The following is a 16,789-nucleotide window of genomic DNA, read 5'->3' as shown; positions in this document are numbered from 1 at the left end:
TAGGAAAATTATCGGAGATAACAAAAAGCAGGAGAAATGGTATAATGAATTCCCAAGTACTCATCTTCCAGCTGTGGTGATTATCAAAGTTACTATTCTTTCATCTCCCCCACCCAACACATTGACAGGCACTAGAGAGGACTCTGTTACACGTTGTTGCAACTTAGGCACACGGCCTGCAACACTACAGGGTGGTCACCCAATGGTTGGGTGGGTAGGTATGTCGGTCCATAGATCACTGGGGGTACCTTGTGCTGACATTCAAGTCTGATAGGAGATGTAACCTCAGTTCCTCCTTGGAAATACCTAGGCAAGAGTCTCTAACTGGGCCTCCACAGAGGAAAAGTTTTGAAGCACTCAAAATCATATCTGACCATAAAGATTTTATTTGCAAATCAAAATGTATTAGAACTTGTCCCTAATGTTTGGGAAAAAGAGCCCCTGGTCTCCCTCCCTTCCTAACTCCCTTCTCTTGATACAGTCTGGCATGGATTCTTTGGCCCTCTCAACGTGGGGATAAAAACTTTAAAAAAAAAAAAAAGTGTTTATGCACTGAGATACTAACTCAAAAATGATTCTTTCACACATGGACTTCCCATGGGCATTTGGCTCCATCATCTGGGCACTTTTGTTCTTCATGGTGCAGCCCCATCTCCAATCTACCTTTTTCCTCCTTAATCCCTCATCCCGGTTAGCTCTCAATCCTATTTCCAAGCTGGGAATTCCCAAGCCCTTCATTTTCCAGTAGCCACCTGAGGACAGTCCTTAGTGTCCAGACTCCTGTATGAAGCTTACCCCAAACTCTTGAGGCACAAGATAATCCTTCAGTTCTTTCAGTGCACTTAATTCTCGTTTTCTTAACAGCTCATCATTTGTTGCCACGCATTCAGATATGTCGCACAATAATCTTGTTCTCCCATACCCACCCTACCCTTTTGCTCTCCTTCCACTCAAGTTAGTCTTTAAGCTGACTAAGGCCAGTTAAAAAGGAAGCCATCATGATCTACACTGTGCTTGAATTTCTCATCTCAGTGCTGGTTAATACAACAGAGAGGCACAAATTCTTGTGGAATAATGTGAGCCTCATTTGCTACTATTCCTATAAGGGGCATCTTAACTTTACCTGGCTAATGACCCCGGGGCCTGGAAACAGTTTGCACAGAACAGGAATTACTCAGTTCCCAGCCTAAACCTCTGCCTAGTCAGAAGTGAGTTCAGGCACCTGAGGAAGGTTAGTCCACCCAGTGAAAGAAAAGGATTGAAATGTAGCTAGAAAAGGAGTAATTACAAACCACTTTACAAATATAGGACTGTATCCTCTAAGTGTGAAGTTCAATCTCTAGGGCCACTTTTGTGGGTTGACAAGTGTTTCAAAGCTGACCCCTTTTGCTATGTCACATCCAAGGGCTCCTCTAAGATCCCTCAGCGTCAGGAATCTCCTTAGCTGCTAAAGTTCCCTCTGCAAGCCCTGGTTTTCAGAATTCTGCAAGAAGTCTGTCATAGCTGGGACTGCTTTTGTAGTCCTGGGCAAAGTCCCTTTAAGACAGCTCATGGCTGGCTTTCTCTCTCTACATTTGGTCTGCAAGAAATACACAGATGTCTTTGCCCGCACATGTTCTAGTGCAGGCATTTTCTCACCAGCTTTCTCTCCTTGCCCACCATGGACACATTCTGCAAGCCGCACGGCTCTTCACTTTGAATGTTCTCCAGTCTGGGTCACCAACCAGTTCTTCAAGTTCATGCAAACAACAGTGGACAATGTCAAGCACCCAGGCCAGTAGTCCCTTCAAAGAGCTTTTCACAGGTTTGAGGTGAGGAATAAAATTTCTCTGACAAAAGGCAGAGACACAACCCTTTTTCAGAGCAAGTTTCCAAAGAATGAGAGTGGAAAACGGCTAGGAGCAGAGTAGGCTGTTGACCCACCAGGTGCCATGGTCCTATTATCCCTATTTTACAGATTAGCAGGTGAGGTTCCAGAGGTGAAGTCACTGGCATAAGGCCATTGAGTTAGCAAGCGGCAATGCCAGGATCAACTCTCCAACCTACGCTCATTATCGTCAGTGTGCTCCATGTATTAATTATCATTTACATAACACATATAAAAGTGAGCCTCGGAAGACAGGTCTGGTATGAGAGAAGCAAAACTCCTGACAGCTCGCGCTGGCATAGAGCATGCTTCCACTCAAGTGGAAAGAAACAATGCTCAGTATAGTGCCTGTAGGTGAAGTAATTAAAATTGCTGGGTTTCCCCATGGGACTGATGCTTGTCCAGGTGTATATATTACTGTGTTTTGTTAACAGATTGTCTACAGGCAGTCTTGCTTACTTTTGGTTTTCTTATATCCCCATTACATTTAAATGCACTTGTGGTGTGTCTGCTTCTGACTCAAAAAAGAAAAATCTCCCCTTAGCCTCTTAAAGAAGAGGAAAAATGAGAATGACTTGAGAAGGTGGGTCAGCATAGGGAAAAGAGAAATGGAGGATTCATTTGGGATAGTCTAACCAAATGGAATGTTTAATATAGTCTTTAGGCCACCTGTAGAGATGTAGAGAATACAGACATTAAGACCCTCTAAAGCAGCACTGACAACAGAATCATATTGCTAATCAAATATACACTTTTATATTTTTTTAGTACCACATGAAAAAAGTAAAAAGAAACAGATGAAGGTAATTTTAATAATACATTTGTTCTAATCCAATATAGCCAAAATATTGTCATTTCCACATGTGATCATTTTTAATGTGTTAATGAGACATTTTGCATTCTTTATGATAAGTCTTAGAAATCTGGTGTGCAATTTACACTTAAAGCCCATCTCATTTCGTTTATTTATTCTTAGCAATTTCTACACCCAGTGCGGGGCTCAAACACACAGGCCTGAAATGAAGAGTCGCATCTCCTCTGACAGAGCCAGTCAAGCCCCACAAGCACATCTCATTTCAGACCAGCCGATTTCACGAGTTCGGTTGTCACATGTTGCTAGTGACTATTATTTTGGTCAGCCCTGCTCTAAAGGGACGTTTCAGTACTAGTGAACCTACAACACATACAATTTTCATAAGATCACTGAGGAGGCAGGTGCGTTTCCAAATTAGAAGACCAAAAAGTAGCCAAACACATAAAACAGGAAGAAGGTGAAGAAGGAGGAAAGGAAAGACAATGTGGGAAAACAATGGATACCCCAAAGCACTTAGTTGTTAGAGAAATGGAAGTGTCAGGAGGGGTAAGGACATAGAAAAAAGAAGTCTGGGGATGGAAAAATCAAAGGATGAGATAAGAGAGTTTTGAATTTCAAAGCTGAGCCCATGGTTTCATTCACCCACAAATTGTTGCTGCTGCATTTACAAAAAGAAGGCCTACTGGCTGATTTCTGGAGTGGGGGCTGTGATACACTAACTTAGAACACTGATGATCAGGGTCGCATACTCAGCTTTTCAGCACCAGAATCTTATTATCTTATTTTGTTAGCTTTCTCAGAGCTGTTTAAAGCTCCACAAGACTTCAATAAATACCGAACAAATTCAAGAAAGAGTTCAGTAGAAAAGCAGAATGTTAATTTATTGATACACAGAAATAGGCCTTTCCAGAACTAAAATAGGTATATCCCTTTATTCAGATCACCCCCTTGCTAGGAGGTTTTTGTTTTGTTTTGTTCATAATCTCACACCCAAAGAGGGGCTCGAACCCACACCCCTGAGATTAAAAATCACACGCTCTACAGGCTGAGTCAGCCAGTCCCTTGTTAGCTTTAAAGTTTGTTGTAAAACTGAAACATGAGTGGAAGTTTATTTGGTGAGCATAAAATTAAAGCAAAGAATTGGGTAGTCTCCAAATATTGTTTACTCAGACTGAGGCAAAGTGGAAGTCACCTTCTTTGTGACAGAAGTAGGACCAAAGCCACACCTCGGCCTACTGGTGCCTTTGGTGGCTATACAGACAGGGTGGTACTGTCCAATGCATTAACTGTGTATTATACCAGAGGCTCCTGATAGGCCACAAGTGTGTGTTCTAGGTTTCTCTGTTTTGTTTTGGGCTTACACAGTCACTTCTGGACTCTAGAAAAATCTGGCCACACTGGGTCCGCAGTCTCAAATGCCATCGGTCTATTAGAGCCGAGATGGACCTGCCCCTCTGAGTGTGGCCTGTTATCACAGACCATCTGACCAGGTCTGCCCAGAGGCCTGTGTCCCCTGACTGGCTCCTATGCCTCATGAGAGTGAGATTCCTATTATATGAAGACCTGCTAACCAGGCCTGGCTTCAGGTTTTCCTGTTCAGAGAGAGGGCAAACAAGTAGAAGATTGATTCTTGTTCACTTACCTGGTTATCAGGTTACTGCTTTCTTTCTTTTTCTTTTTTTTTTAAGATTTTATTTATTTATTTGATGGAGAGAGATCACAAGTAGGCAGAGAGGCAGGCAGAGAGAGAGAAGAGGAAGCAGGCTCCCAGCTGAGCAGAGAGCAACCAGGGCTTGATCCCAGGACCCTGAGATCATGACCTGAGCCAAAGGCAGAGGCTTTAACCCACTGAGCCACCCAGGCGCCCCAACTGCTTTCTTATTGTTAACTAGTCAAGAATCCAATCTCCATCATTTGTTAGTTACAAGTTATAACTCATCTGTTAGGATGGGTTACATCTGATGAAAGTTGATCTTATAATCTTGTATTTATTAATTATGAAATATTTCAGTTTTGAGAGGAATATTTCTTTTCCCAGTTCTAAGAATGTCTTCTTCTACTTTCTTGTATACCTGCTACAGTCACACAGCAGGAAAGCATAAAAAGTCCATTGGATGGCAGAATCTGGATGTCACATAAAACATACTGACAGACTGAAATGATAAACTAAATGTAATAGGATCAAATTTTACAAAAGAGTAAACTCTTTTCCCTCCATCTACCAGATACATCAATGACAGTTTGGTATCTACTGTTGGCTAGATCTAAAGTTTAAATTCTAAGCAATAAAAAAATAAACACTGCCAACTCTTTGGTCTCAGTAGTACTTGGGGAATAGCAGTGCACAAATCAATTATGTGATTCCTTTATATAATAGCCTTTTTCATTAGTATTTTTAAACGATTGCCCAATATTCTCACCACTGCACCTCTTCCCGGAGCTGTTAACAAAAGGTACAATTTACCAATTTGATTTTCATCTTCCTTCGTTTCTTCTGCTCTCCCTCTGGCAGAGTTGCTGTCAGTCAGCCAAAATGGTCAGCAAGAGAATGGAAGGAAAGAGAAGCAGAATTCCTGCTAAGTCTTCAAACAGGAAAACCAGGGCTGGATTAATCTTGAACCTGCCAGAGAGGACTGGATAAAGGCAGTGGCTCAGGCCTCTCCTGCTGCCTCCCCCAGTGTAATGACACTCGGTCCTCACTCATCTTCCTCTCTGCTCTCAGCCCTACTCAGCCGGTCTGTTCCAAGGCAGGCTGCTCCCAGCCTCTCCAGCTTCCATTTACTGCTGCTCAAAGCAGACTCCTTTGTCTCAAGACGCCCCGACTTGAACTGAGTGTCTTCCTTGCCGTCACTGCACCCCCAGCGGGCCTCTATTTCCTGCTAGCAGGACAGGACCAGGTGGCTGAGGTTGCAGGGGTCGGGAAAGAAGGGAGAACACCTCTTGGCCACAGCTGTGGCCCATGGAGCAGCAGAGTGGCTCTAAAAATTATGTCTCAGACAGAATGTGGCAAATGAAGATGGAGAAGTGTGTGGAATAGGCAATGGAGCCTGGAGGAGGAGGGAGTGATCCATCCATGTGAATGGGAAGTGCTTGTGATCATTGTGGATCACGATGGCATTTCTTTGTGCATATGCATGCCAGGGCAAATAGAGGGCAGACATCTCCCAACTTTCAGGACAGAATCCTATCTCTGTCCACACTTCAGACCTATTCATACTTTCTTGCCCAAATAGTTCCGATTCATCCAGTCCTCAGTAATCCCTCAGCTATAGCTGTATTTTGGGCCCTCAACATTTCTTGCGTTGGATTATCCTTATCCCCAAGCTTGTCTCTCTGCCCCAGTTACTTCTCTTTTGGGAATCCAATGCACAAAGTTTGCAGATTAATTTTTCAAAAATCCCCAGAGCACCACACAATCCCTGGCTGAAAACTCTGCTAAGTCCCTGTTACCTTTTTTTTTTTTTTAATTTTATTTATTTAAGTAATCTCTACACCCACTGTAGGGCTCGAACTCATGACCCTGAGATCAAGAGTTAGATGTTCTTCTGACTGAGCCAGCCTGGAGGCCCCACCACCACCACCCCTTCACTGCTGTAAATATAAAGTTTGAATTCTTTAGTCTTAAAAATCAAGGTTTTCTTCTAATGTGCTGAAGGGCTCATGTGAGCTAAGTTCGGGGAGTCAGTTGAGACATCATCTGGGGATACTTCTATTCCTATTCTTTAAAGTTAGAGAGGATTCCATTCCTGAGCAATGGGAGCGCCACGGGGGAAGACAACTAAACGTGGAGCCCCAGAGATGGAATCTTCGAAAGTTCTGATTGGCTCTGGGGGAAACTGATAGGTGGGAAGGAGCAGGAGTTGATGGGCAAAGCCAGCAGCCTCCATTACCAGCAGTCTGTGGCATTTGTAAGGGAAAGAAGTAATGGAACAAAGAAATGTTTGTATGTGCCATGGTGGGCCCTTAATTACTCCCCCACTAATGATGAAAGAAGGAAGCAGGCACCTCTTCCCCAACAAGCCCCAGTAGTCCATTCAGAAGAAACCATATCCAGCCAGGTCCAGTAAGCAAGAAAGTATGGCCCTCGTAGCCTGTGATGCTTTGATCTAATTCGATGCAAAGATCAGTTAAGGAGGGTTGGCTGCTGGGATCAGTGATCTGGGCTTGTTCATTCCTTCCTGGATCTAGATCTGAAACCCAGAGCATTTCAGCATCCTGGCAAGCAGGTGGAATCTAATCATATATTGGCCCATTCAGTCCCACCAGGCCAACCCAGTAGACCTTTTACTGCATCCATTAGGGGAGAGTTGTGGTCAAAAAACTCATTTGCTTAATACATGCTTATTGAGCATATAATATGCACCAAGTATTTGTACTGGGGATACAACAGTGATATGACACTGAGTTGATAACCTGTAGAATACAGAAGAGACAGACAATCAAATAGTCACACAAACTAATACAAAATTGCAACTGTGACAAGAGCTCAAGGAGAAGGACATGAGTCTCTGTGGTTCCAGAAGGGGGATTTCTCATGGAAGCAATGCTTGAGCTAAGATCTAAGAATTGAATAGGAATTAACTAGACAAAAAAGAGGGAAGAATATTTTAGTAGGAACAGCATATGCAAATGCCCTGTGACTAGTAAGACTGAAAGAAGGCCAGTGTGCCCTGAAAGGGGAACCTGGTATAAAATGAGGCTGGGAGGTGGAGAGGGGACAGACCATGTAGGATAGTATAGGTTTTGAGGAATTTTGTCTTTATCCAACAGGAAATGGGAAGCCATTTAATAGTTTTAAGCTGAAGGGTGTCACAATCAGATTTATATAGGAAGAGATCACTTTGTCTGCCTCATAGAACATCAATTAGAAGGGAAGAACAGTTAGCAGGTCATTGCAAGTCCAAGCAGGACTTAGGCTGACAGTAGTGGCAGAGATAAGTGAACAGATTTGAGTGATATTTGAGAAATAAATTGACAGAATTTGTTGATGATCAGAGGGGGTTGCAGGTAAGATAGAAGAGATAGTTCAGAATGACTCCTAGGTTTCTGGGTTGCAGAACAGGATACAGGTGTCAGTTACTGAGAAAAAGAAACCAAAGAAGAGCCACATTTCTGGAGCTGGGGTCGGTATGTGAGGCAGAGCAAGAGTGCTGTTCTGGACTTGATGAGTACAAAGCCATGTGCTAGGCAGCCTCTAAGACAATTCCCAGTGACCCTGGACTCCTGGTCTTCATATACCTATATAATCCTTTTCCTTTTTATGTGGCTGGACTTAGTGTCTTTTTGTTTTGTTTTAACTAATCTCTGTGCCCAGTGTGAGGCTCGAACCCACAACCCTGAGATAAAAAGTAGCATGCTCCATCGACTGAGCCAGCCAGGCACCCCTGGATTTCATGTTTTGCTTCTAATGAATAGAACAAAAGTGATGGGAAGTCACTCTGCGATTAGGTTACAAAGAGACTGTAACTTCCATCTTCCTCACCCTTCTCCATTCTATCCCACTCCACTCCCCTATACCCCCACCCCCACCCAAATCCTTGCCCTGGAGAAGTAAGGTGCCATGCACAAAGTAGCCCTATGAAGAGGCCCCGTGGTAAGGAACCGATGTCTCCAAGTAACAGCCAGCATCACCTGAGACCCATCATCAGCCACCGTGAGTGGGCTTTGAAGTGAGTCCTCCCTCATTTGAGTCCTGAGATGACTACAGTCTGGCCACACCTTGACTGACTAGCACTCAGACTCCCAACTCAGCCAGGGGATACTGCCATGCCACACCTGGATTGCTAGCCTACAGAAACTGTGAGATAATAAATGCTTACCTATTTTTTTTTATTAAGTTCTACACCCAATGTGAGGTTTGAACTCACAACCCCAAGATCAAGAGTCATGTGCTCTACTGAGTGAGCCAGATTGGTATCTTGTTTATGGTTTTAAGTACAAAGTTTTGGGATACTTTGTCACACAGCAATAGATAATGAATATAGGTGACTTTTATAAGTCAAATATTTTATATAAGAAAACATCCTAGTTGGGGCACCTGGCTGGCTCAGTTGAAGGAATATGCAACTCTCGATCTCAGGATTGTAGGTTCAAACCCACGTTGGGTATAGAGATTACTTAAAAACAAAAATCTTTTTTTCCCCCAAAGATTTATTTATTTATTTTAGAGAAAGAGGGAGAGAGGGAAAGAGAGCAGAGGGAGAGGGAGAGAGAGTCACAAGGTGGCTCCTCACTGAGCTTGGGGCCTGACGTGGGGTTCGATCCCACAACCCTGCGATCATGACCTGAGCCAAAACTAAGAGTTGTACACATAACAAACTATCACCCAGGCACCCGTAATAATAAAATCTTTTTTTAAAAAAGAAAGAAAACATCCTAAGTTGAACATCAGATGTTATAGGTCAAAAGCTCAGAAAAGTCTAAAGTGAAGAAACAAACTTGAGATTCATGCCCACTTAGGGAGAAAGTATGAGGTAAAAGAGGAGAGATTGTTGAAAAGTCTTGAAAATTTCCATAATTGATTAAACAAGTAGAGCTGAATGAGTTTGCAAAGGAGATAGAAAAGGAACAGCTGGAGAGGTGGGAAAAAAGCCAGGAGAAAGTTGAATCGTGTAAGTCAGTACAAGAGTGTTTCAAAGAAGCGGGGAATGATCGAGTAAGAGAAATATTGAAATGCTGGTTTTAATATAAGTGTAAGTCATAACTCCAGCAAGAGCTGCTGGTTATGGTTGGACTATAAGCCAGAATTGTGTGGCTTGAGGTTGGCAGATATAGAAATGAAGACAGAAGATATAGAGTTCTCTACAGAATTAGACTTATGAATGTGAAGAGATCAGCTAGCAGTTGTTTTTTAATGAGAATGGGAAAGATTCTGTTAAGAGAAAAGGTTGAATATACAAGAAAGAAAGAAGAAATAATGACAGTGTAAGATTCCTGGAAGGCAGGGGGGAATATCCCTTAGAAGGATGGTAGACAGCACTGCTATTAGACCAGGAGAAAAGAAACCACAGGATAGGTGCAGAGGTTAAGAGAGTTCCTGTGTGAGAGTCCCTATTTTCTCCCTTAACATGGTATAAGGTCATCTGCTCAGAGAAGAAAAGAAGAAAAGAGACTGGAGGCTTGAGGAAAGGAGGAAGGTTGGGAAAGGTGGAAAATGGGAAAATGAGAGACGGAGACCTGTAGCAAGTTTTTTTATGTAGTATGAGGACCTGTTTGAAGTCAATGACCTCGAACTTACAGTGAAATCAATCTGCCCCTTTGGGTAATGCACAGCTGCTTAGATGCAGGCACAGAAAAACAGGTAGTTGGGTGCATCCAGGTTTAGAGCTGAAATAAATGGAGGCAACAGAGGGACAAGGAAGTCTAGGGGAGTAGAGATGAGAGTAGAGAAATGTAGGATATAGAAGGAAGCATAGAATACTACTCATGGGGCACCTGGGTGGCTTAGTTGGTTAAGCAACTGCTTTCGGCTCAGGTCATGATTTTAGGGTCCTGGGATTGAGCCCCAGGTCAGGCCCCCTGCTCAGCAGGGGGTCTGCTTCTCCCTCTGCTCCTGCACCCCCGGCTCTTGCTCTCTCTCTCTCTCAAATAAATAAATAAATAAAAATTTGAAGAATTCTATTATAGAAATACTACTCATGAAATCTGTGCTGGATAGAAAGGGCAAGGTTGATGGATTAAGAGGTGGAGGACAGACAATGCCAAGGATGCTAAAGAAGAGCTGGTATGAGAGCAGTAAATAGACACCTGGAAGAAGGGCTGGTTACAGTCAAGCAGTGGAGTGGTTGAGTTAGTCATTTTGGAGGAGTAATTACATTATAGGTGGTGAAAATACCTGGGGAGTTTGTATGGAAGGAAATGACTGAAATGGAGAGGAAATCACTGAAGATGAATACAAGGTGAGCCCCCACGTGGCCATGATGGACAGGCTACCCACCTGGGTGTCGTCCAGGCTGATCAAGGCTTGGACGTAAGGGGAGAGCAATTGACTTGGGCTGTGGAGCAGTGGGATCTTCGCTCATGTCAATGCACAGAATGAATGGGAGGATTCCCAGAGGATGAAGCAACAACAGGGGGTAGGGCGGAATATCGAAATGGTGTGAGTACAAAGAAACAGGGTTTTATTTTTTTAAAAGGATTTTAAGGAGAGCAGCAGGCAGAGGGAGAGGGAGAAGCAGGCTCTCCGCTGAGCAGGGAACCCCGACTCTACTTGGGGCTGGGATCATGACCTGAGCTGAAGGCAGACGCTTAATTGAGCCACCCAGGCACCCCTAAGAAACAGGTTATTTATTTATTTATCTAGATTTTATTTATTTATTTAACAGAGAGAAATCACAAGTAGGCAGAGAGGCAGGCAGAGAAAGAGGGGGAAGCAGGCTCCCCGCTGAGCAGAGAGTGGGATGCGGGACTCAATCCCAGGACCCTGAGATCATGACCTGAGCCAAAGACAGAGGCTTTAACCCACTGAGCCACCCAGGCGTCCCCCAAAGAAACAGGGTTTTTTGTTTTTTGGTTTTTTAATTTAATTTTATTTTTTCAGTGTTCCAAGAAAGAAACAGGGTTTTATTTTATTTATTTATTTATTTGTTTGTTTATTTATTTATTTATTTATTTGACAGACAGAGATCACAAGTAGGCAGAGAGGCAGGCAGAGAGAGAGGGAGAAGCAGGCTCCCCGCTGAGCAGAGAGCCCGATGTGGGGCTCGATCCCAGGACCCTGGGATCATGACCTGAGCCGAAGGCAGAAGCCCTAACCCACTGAGCCACCCAGGTGCCCCAGAAACAGGGTTTTAAAGAAGAGAGTGGAGGTGAGGGAGTGAGAAAGACACTGGTGCAGACGCTGCTTGTTCGCTGACTGATATCTTTATCCCTTTTCTTCCTTACTAACAAAATCCTGGTTTTGTTCTGGAGTGCAGAATGCCAACTAAATCCTCCTAGATCCATTCCCTCACATTAAAGCCGTGTGGCACACTTCCACCCAATGAGACATAAACTTAATTTTCTTAGGGAATTTGAGAATGTTTCTGCCTTCCGGATGAAAGCATCATGCCTTTTTGCCTGGAATTCAGACATGATGGCTGGACTGCAGCAGCCTTACTGGGACAAAGCAGTTAGAAATATGAGAAAAAGGCAAAGATAATCACAGACATGTGAGTCCTCATTTTGACAGGCCACGGAGCCAATACCAACAGCTGTCTACAGCTATAGGACTGCCTCTTCATTAAACCAGTGTTAGCTGACTTTTCTACTATTTGTAATAAACGACGTTCCCCACAGAGATATCAATTCACCCTGTTGTTCTGAAATACAAAGGCTGTGAGAAAACAGTTACCACAAGAAAGGGCTGCGAAAGAAATCACACCCTCGGGGAGAGGCCAGCAAGATAGCAGGCAGTGGGTGTGGGAGTGTTTTGAAGACACTTTGCAGGTAGAGCAACTTACTAATTATGGAGAAAGGATTTGAGGGCCCCAGGAGGACAGAAGGAAATGAGGAGAGGAGGGGTGGAAGACTGGGACAGAAGGATGCACAGAGATTCAGGAGAATGATTGTGGAAGTAGATCAAATGCCCACATGAGGCCACAAAGGCAGAGGTTACACTTTGGATCTTGACCAGGGCAAATATAAGTAAGACACATGATGGATTTGATCTCCAAGTCTCCTTGAGGGTAGAAACCTGTGTCACCTTCCCAGAGGGACTACCAGGTTGCAAGAGTGGGACCATCAGCTATCCACATCCTGAGTTAGCAAGACAAGAGAAATGTCATCCTTTCAGCCTCTCTAGAGAATCAGAGTGCAGGTTCAAAGCTGCAAAATGAAACCTGGCAATTTCTCTGGATTCTCTCCAAATGTCCCCAGGGGGGAAGGAATCGAAGCAGCCCTGGGGAGAAGGAGGGACTTCTGGCCACAGGGTCTGCTAGGGCAGGGTGAGGGAGGCATTTTGCCCTCTCCTCTGGTAATTGGCCCACAAGGGTTGTTATCGCCCTCAGGAGGCTGGTGTTCCCCCTCCCTGAGCCCTCATAGTCCCAGAGCAGAGTGACAGCGTGTGCTTGGTAGATCATCCATGTTGCCATAGCAACAGGCTTGCCCCTGGAGCCGTGGGTTCATGGCTAAATGATCAAGTCTCTCTTAAAGGTTGCTGATGTGGGTTTGACCAGGATGCAGGCCATGTGGACGCGAAGGCTTGGAGCCAAGAATATTCAGAATAGGAATTTTACCCCAAATGGTCAAAAGCCTAAAGAATCCATGAATGAATACAAGCTAGATCCAGCAGAGAGCCAGGAGTTAAAACAGTAGGAGCAGAACTCAGTCGTCATGTCTAAGGGACATGCCTGTGATACATTTGTGGGGAGAAGGGGTTGGTGATGGCAGTAAAGGAAGAAGTCAAAGCCAAAGGGGCAAAGGTTTCTTTTCATTGGCGGTGATCTACACAATGTGGTGGCTAAGCTGCATTCATATTCAGGAACTCTGTGTGGCCCTAGGCTGCCCCCAACCCTACTCAGCCATGGATTGCTTGCCTCTCAACCTCTCTGCAGATTATACCTCCATTCTTGCTCTGTGGCACAGAGTCGGTCACATAGCAGAATCTTAACAAATAATCACTGAGTGAACCTTCACTGACAACACTTTCACCCCGTGCCTACACTCCAAGTTACTGGAATCTTCTATGGGCGCCTGCCATTGGCTTGGTCCTGCTTCTTCCAGGATAGTCTCTTAGAGCCAACACCTTCCACCCACTTGTCACTGAGAATGACTGTGATCAGAGATTCCTGGTGTTATCCACCTGGGTAGATCTTTAGACACTAGTACCAGCCTGAACTAGGACAAGATTTCAAATGTCCCGTTAGCCACAGTCATAGCAGCTTTTGTATCCTCTCCTTAGTGATGGCAGCATCAGTCCCCTGGCACAGTCCTGCTCCCTCCGAACCCACTTCCTTCTCTGTATCGACCAAGAGGACTGGTCACCCTTCACAGTCAGGTCAGAGCCGTCTAAGAGAGTTGTGGCGATATTGCAGCTGTCCTTGAAGCTCTTGGGCTGCAATGGTCTCCGAGTACAACTTAGAATCATAATACTGTCATTCTACTCTGCTTCGCAATTGAAGAATGTAACATCTCTCTCTTAATACACTAATCAGAATTACACACACATACATAAACACACACCTTTAATTATATATTTATTAAGCTGGGATTTTTTTTCATCTTTCCCATTGGAATGTAGGCTTCATGACATCAGGGACTATCCATGTTGTTCACTACCTCAACAGTAGGTGTCCACCAACTCTTCAGTGGACCACTAAATCACTTCTGACTGATCTCAGAGCAGCCCCCCTGTGTAGCCAGGATTCTGACCAGTTCATCCACTGCTCTGTGGAATGCCCATTTTCCCCTTACCTGCTCTGTCTTTCCATGGGCCTATGTATGGTCATAGCCTCTGATGTTACCACCACTGCCAAGGCAGCCGTGCTCCTTTGTTATCAAAGCCCCCAGCGCTGTCTCCCACCCATATCTGCCAAAACCACACTGCACCAAGGCTGCTCAGCTGCGTCCAAGCCCGCACTGCTACTGACCTCGATAACATGCCAGTGTGAATTTGCCTGCCTGGGTTCCCCACTGAAGAGGAGGCAATCTCTTTCCCCACCTTTTATACTACCCACATCTCAAAACAAGGCTGCCTTGGCATTTCAAATATTTTTTGTAAAAATACTTCTTTTTTTTTTAAGATTTTATTTATTTATTTTAGGCGAGAGAGTGAGCATAAGCAAGGGGGAGGTGCAGAGGGAGAGGGAGAAGCAGACTCTGCAGAGCAGGGAGCCCCCATATGGGGTTCGATCCCAGGACCCTGGGATCATGACCCAAGCTGAAGGCAGACACTCAACCTCCAGGCCTCATTCCACACATGTATATGCTACTCAGGCATCCCTAAAAATAATTCGTTTTAGTCTTTGCAGTAAGCCCTCTTGCCTAGGAATCTGGCAGAAGCCCACCTTGGTGACAGGTATGGTACTGGACCCAGATACTGGTATCAGATTAAGCTCCATTCATTATCTTTTCTCCCTTTTATTGACTGAACTCCCTCATTTTTTCCTTTTTTTTTTTTTAAGATTTTATTTATTTATTTGACAGACAGAGATCACAAGTAGGCAGAGGGTGGTGGGAAGCAGGCTCCCTGCTGAGCAGAGAGCCCTATGTGGGGCTTGATTCCAGGACCCTGAGATCATGACCTGAGCCCAAGGTAGAGACTTAATCCACTGAGCCACCCAGGTGCCCCCAGCATTTCTCTTCTTATAGTCCCTAGGAAGGTCTCTGCCACCGCTAGTGCCCTTAGCATGACCTGACATGTGTGAATCCTCCTGTGGGCACAGACAGAGAAACAGGTGGAATGCACACAACATGGGGAATTTGGATTTTATCCTGTGACTTATGAGGAGCAAATAAGGCTTCGGATTTAGAGATTATCTTGAAGAAGCGGTACCTTAGAGACAGGTATTTATTGTCCATGTGTGGAATGAAACATGGAAGAAGACTCTGGGATACCATTAGTCATTACAGTTCACTCCCCAAAGGTCCCGACTGAGCAGAATTCCACTCTCCTCCTGCATCTCTCTGGGAGTTGGTGGTTTTCTCCCAATATTTCTGGCTTTCTGGACACACAGTAGGATAGCCATTCATGGCCCTCCATGGTAAGGTGGTGTCAGCTGACCAGCTGTAGCCAAGGAGCTGTGGTGAGAAGTAACAAGTGTCACTTAAATTGCATGTGAGACCCTTCTGGGATCTCTTCCTGGTTGGTGTGATGAATGAATGTGGGAGGGAACTACATGACTGAGATGACACAGCGGTGCAGGGAGTGGGGGCCATTGCTATAACTATCCCTGACACCTGGCATCCCTGGGATGGTGGCCACGCTGTCAGCCTAGACACTGAGAGGCCTCGAGGAGCACAGCCCTCACCACTCCCCTGTGAAGGACAAGGAGAACGAATAGACTTCAAAACTAGTTTTAAGTCACTGAGGTTTGAGGTTGGTGCTAGAGCCTAGCCTAACCCATTGGACACACCACCTCCCCCACTTTCTTCTCTGTTTTTCTTAACAAGTAATTTCCAGGAGACTCTGAAATCTTCCTCCCTGGCCGGGAGCCTGGTGGAGCTCCAGAGACAGGAAAAAAAATTCTGAAGGGCGACACCCCCAATCAGATATAGTCTTGTGACTACCTTCTCACCAGTGTAACTGCTGGAGGCTGGACTCATGCCACTACCCATTTAAACCGAGCCGGTTTCCTATAAAACACAAAACCACCTCTAGAAACAGCTTAGTGGTGTAAGGGAAGGGGACACCGGCCCTCTCTCTCCTCGCCAGCCCCACTTATGAGGTCCTCTTGCAGGGAAGGTATCAGTGATCTGGTCAGATTCCAGGAAAGGCATATGCACACCTTCCCCCTCCCTCTGGCTTGTATTTCTTTCTTTCTTTTCTTTTTTTTTTTTTTTTAAGATTTTATTTATTTATTTGACAGAGAGAGAGAGATAACAAGTAGGAAGAGAGGCAGGCAGAGAGAGAGGAAGGGAAGCAGGCTCCCTGCTGAGCAGAGAGCCCAATGGAGGGCTTGATCCCAGGACCCCGAGATCACAACCTGAGCCGAAGGCAGAGGCTTAACCCACTGAGCCACCCAGGTGCCCCTGGCTTGTATTTCTTAACTTCTCTTCTCAGTGTGTTGAGCAGGGTTGGACAAGGCCTGGCCCTTCCAGTGCCTTCCAGTCTTCTCCACTTCCCTGGCTCAGTGGGGCTGACTGGCTCACTGTACTTGAAGCCTGTCCCATTCCCTCTTATTCTCTGCCTTTGTCTTTTCCTTCTTAGGCTCCCAGCACTTGGATTTATTTATTTTATTTGACAGAAAGAGACACAGCAAGAGAGGGAACACAAGACGCAGGCTTCCCGAAGGCTTCTGGAACGCTGGGGCTCCATCCCAGGACCCTGGGATCATGACCCCAGTCAAAGGCAGACACTTAATGACTGAGCCACCCAGGCGCTCCTCCCAGCACTTGGATTTAGAAGTACATGGTGAAAAGATAGAAAGCCCTACTTAGAGATGGGTGGGGGATGGGCAAGATGGGAGATG

Source organism: Martes martes (genome assembly GCF_963455335.1).
Source record: "Martes martes genome assembly, chromosome: 1".
Lineage (NCBI taxonomy): Eukaryota > Metazoa > Chordata > Mammalia > Carnivora > Mustelidae > Martes > Martes martes.
This window is presented reverse-complemented; position numbering follows the sequence as displayed.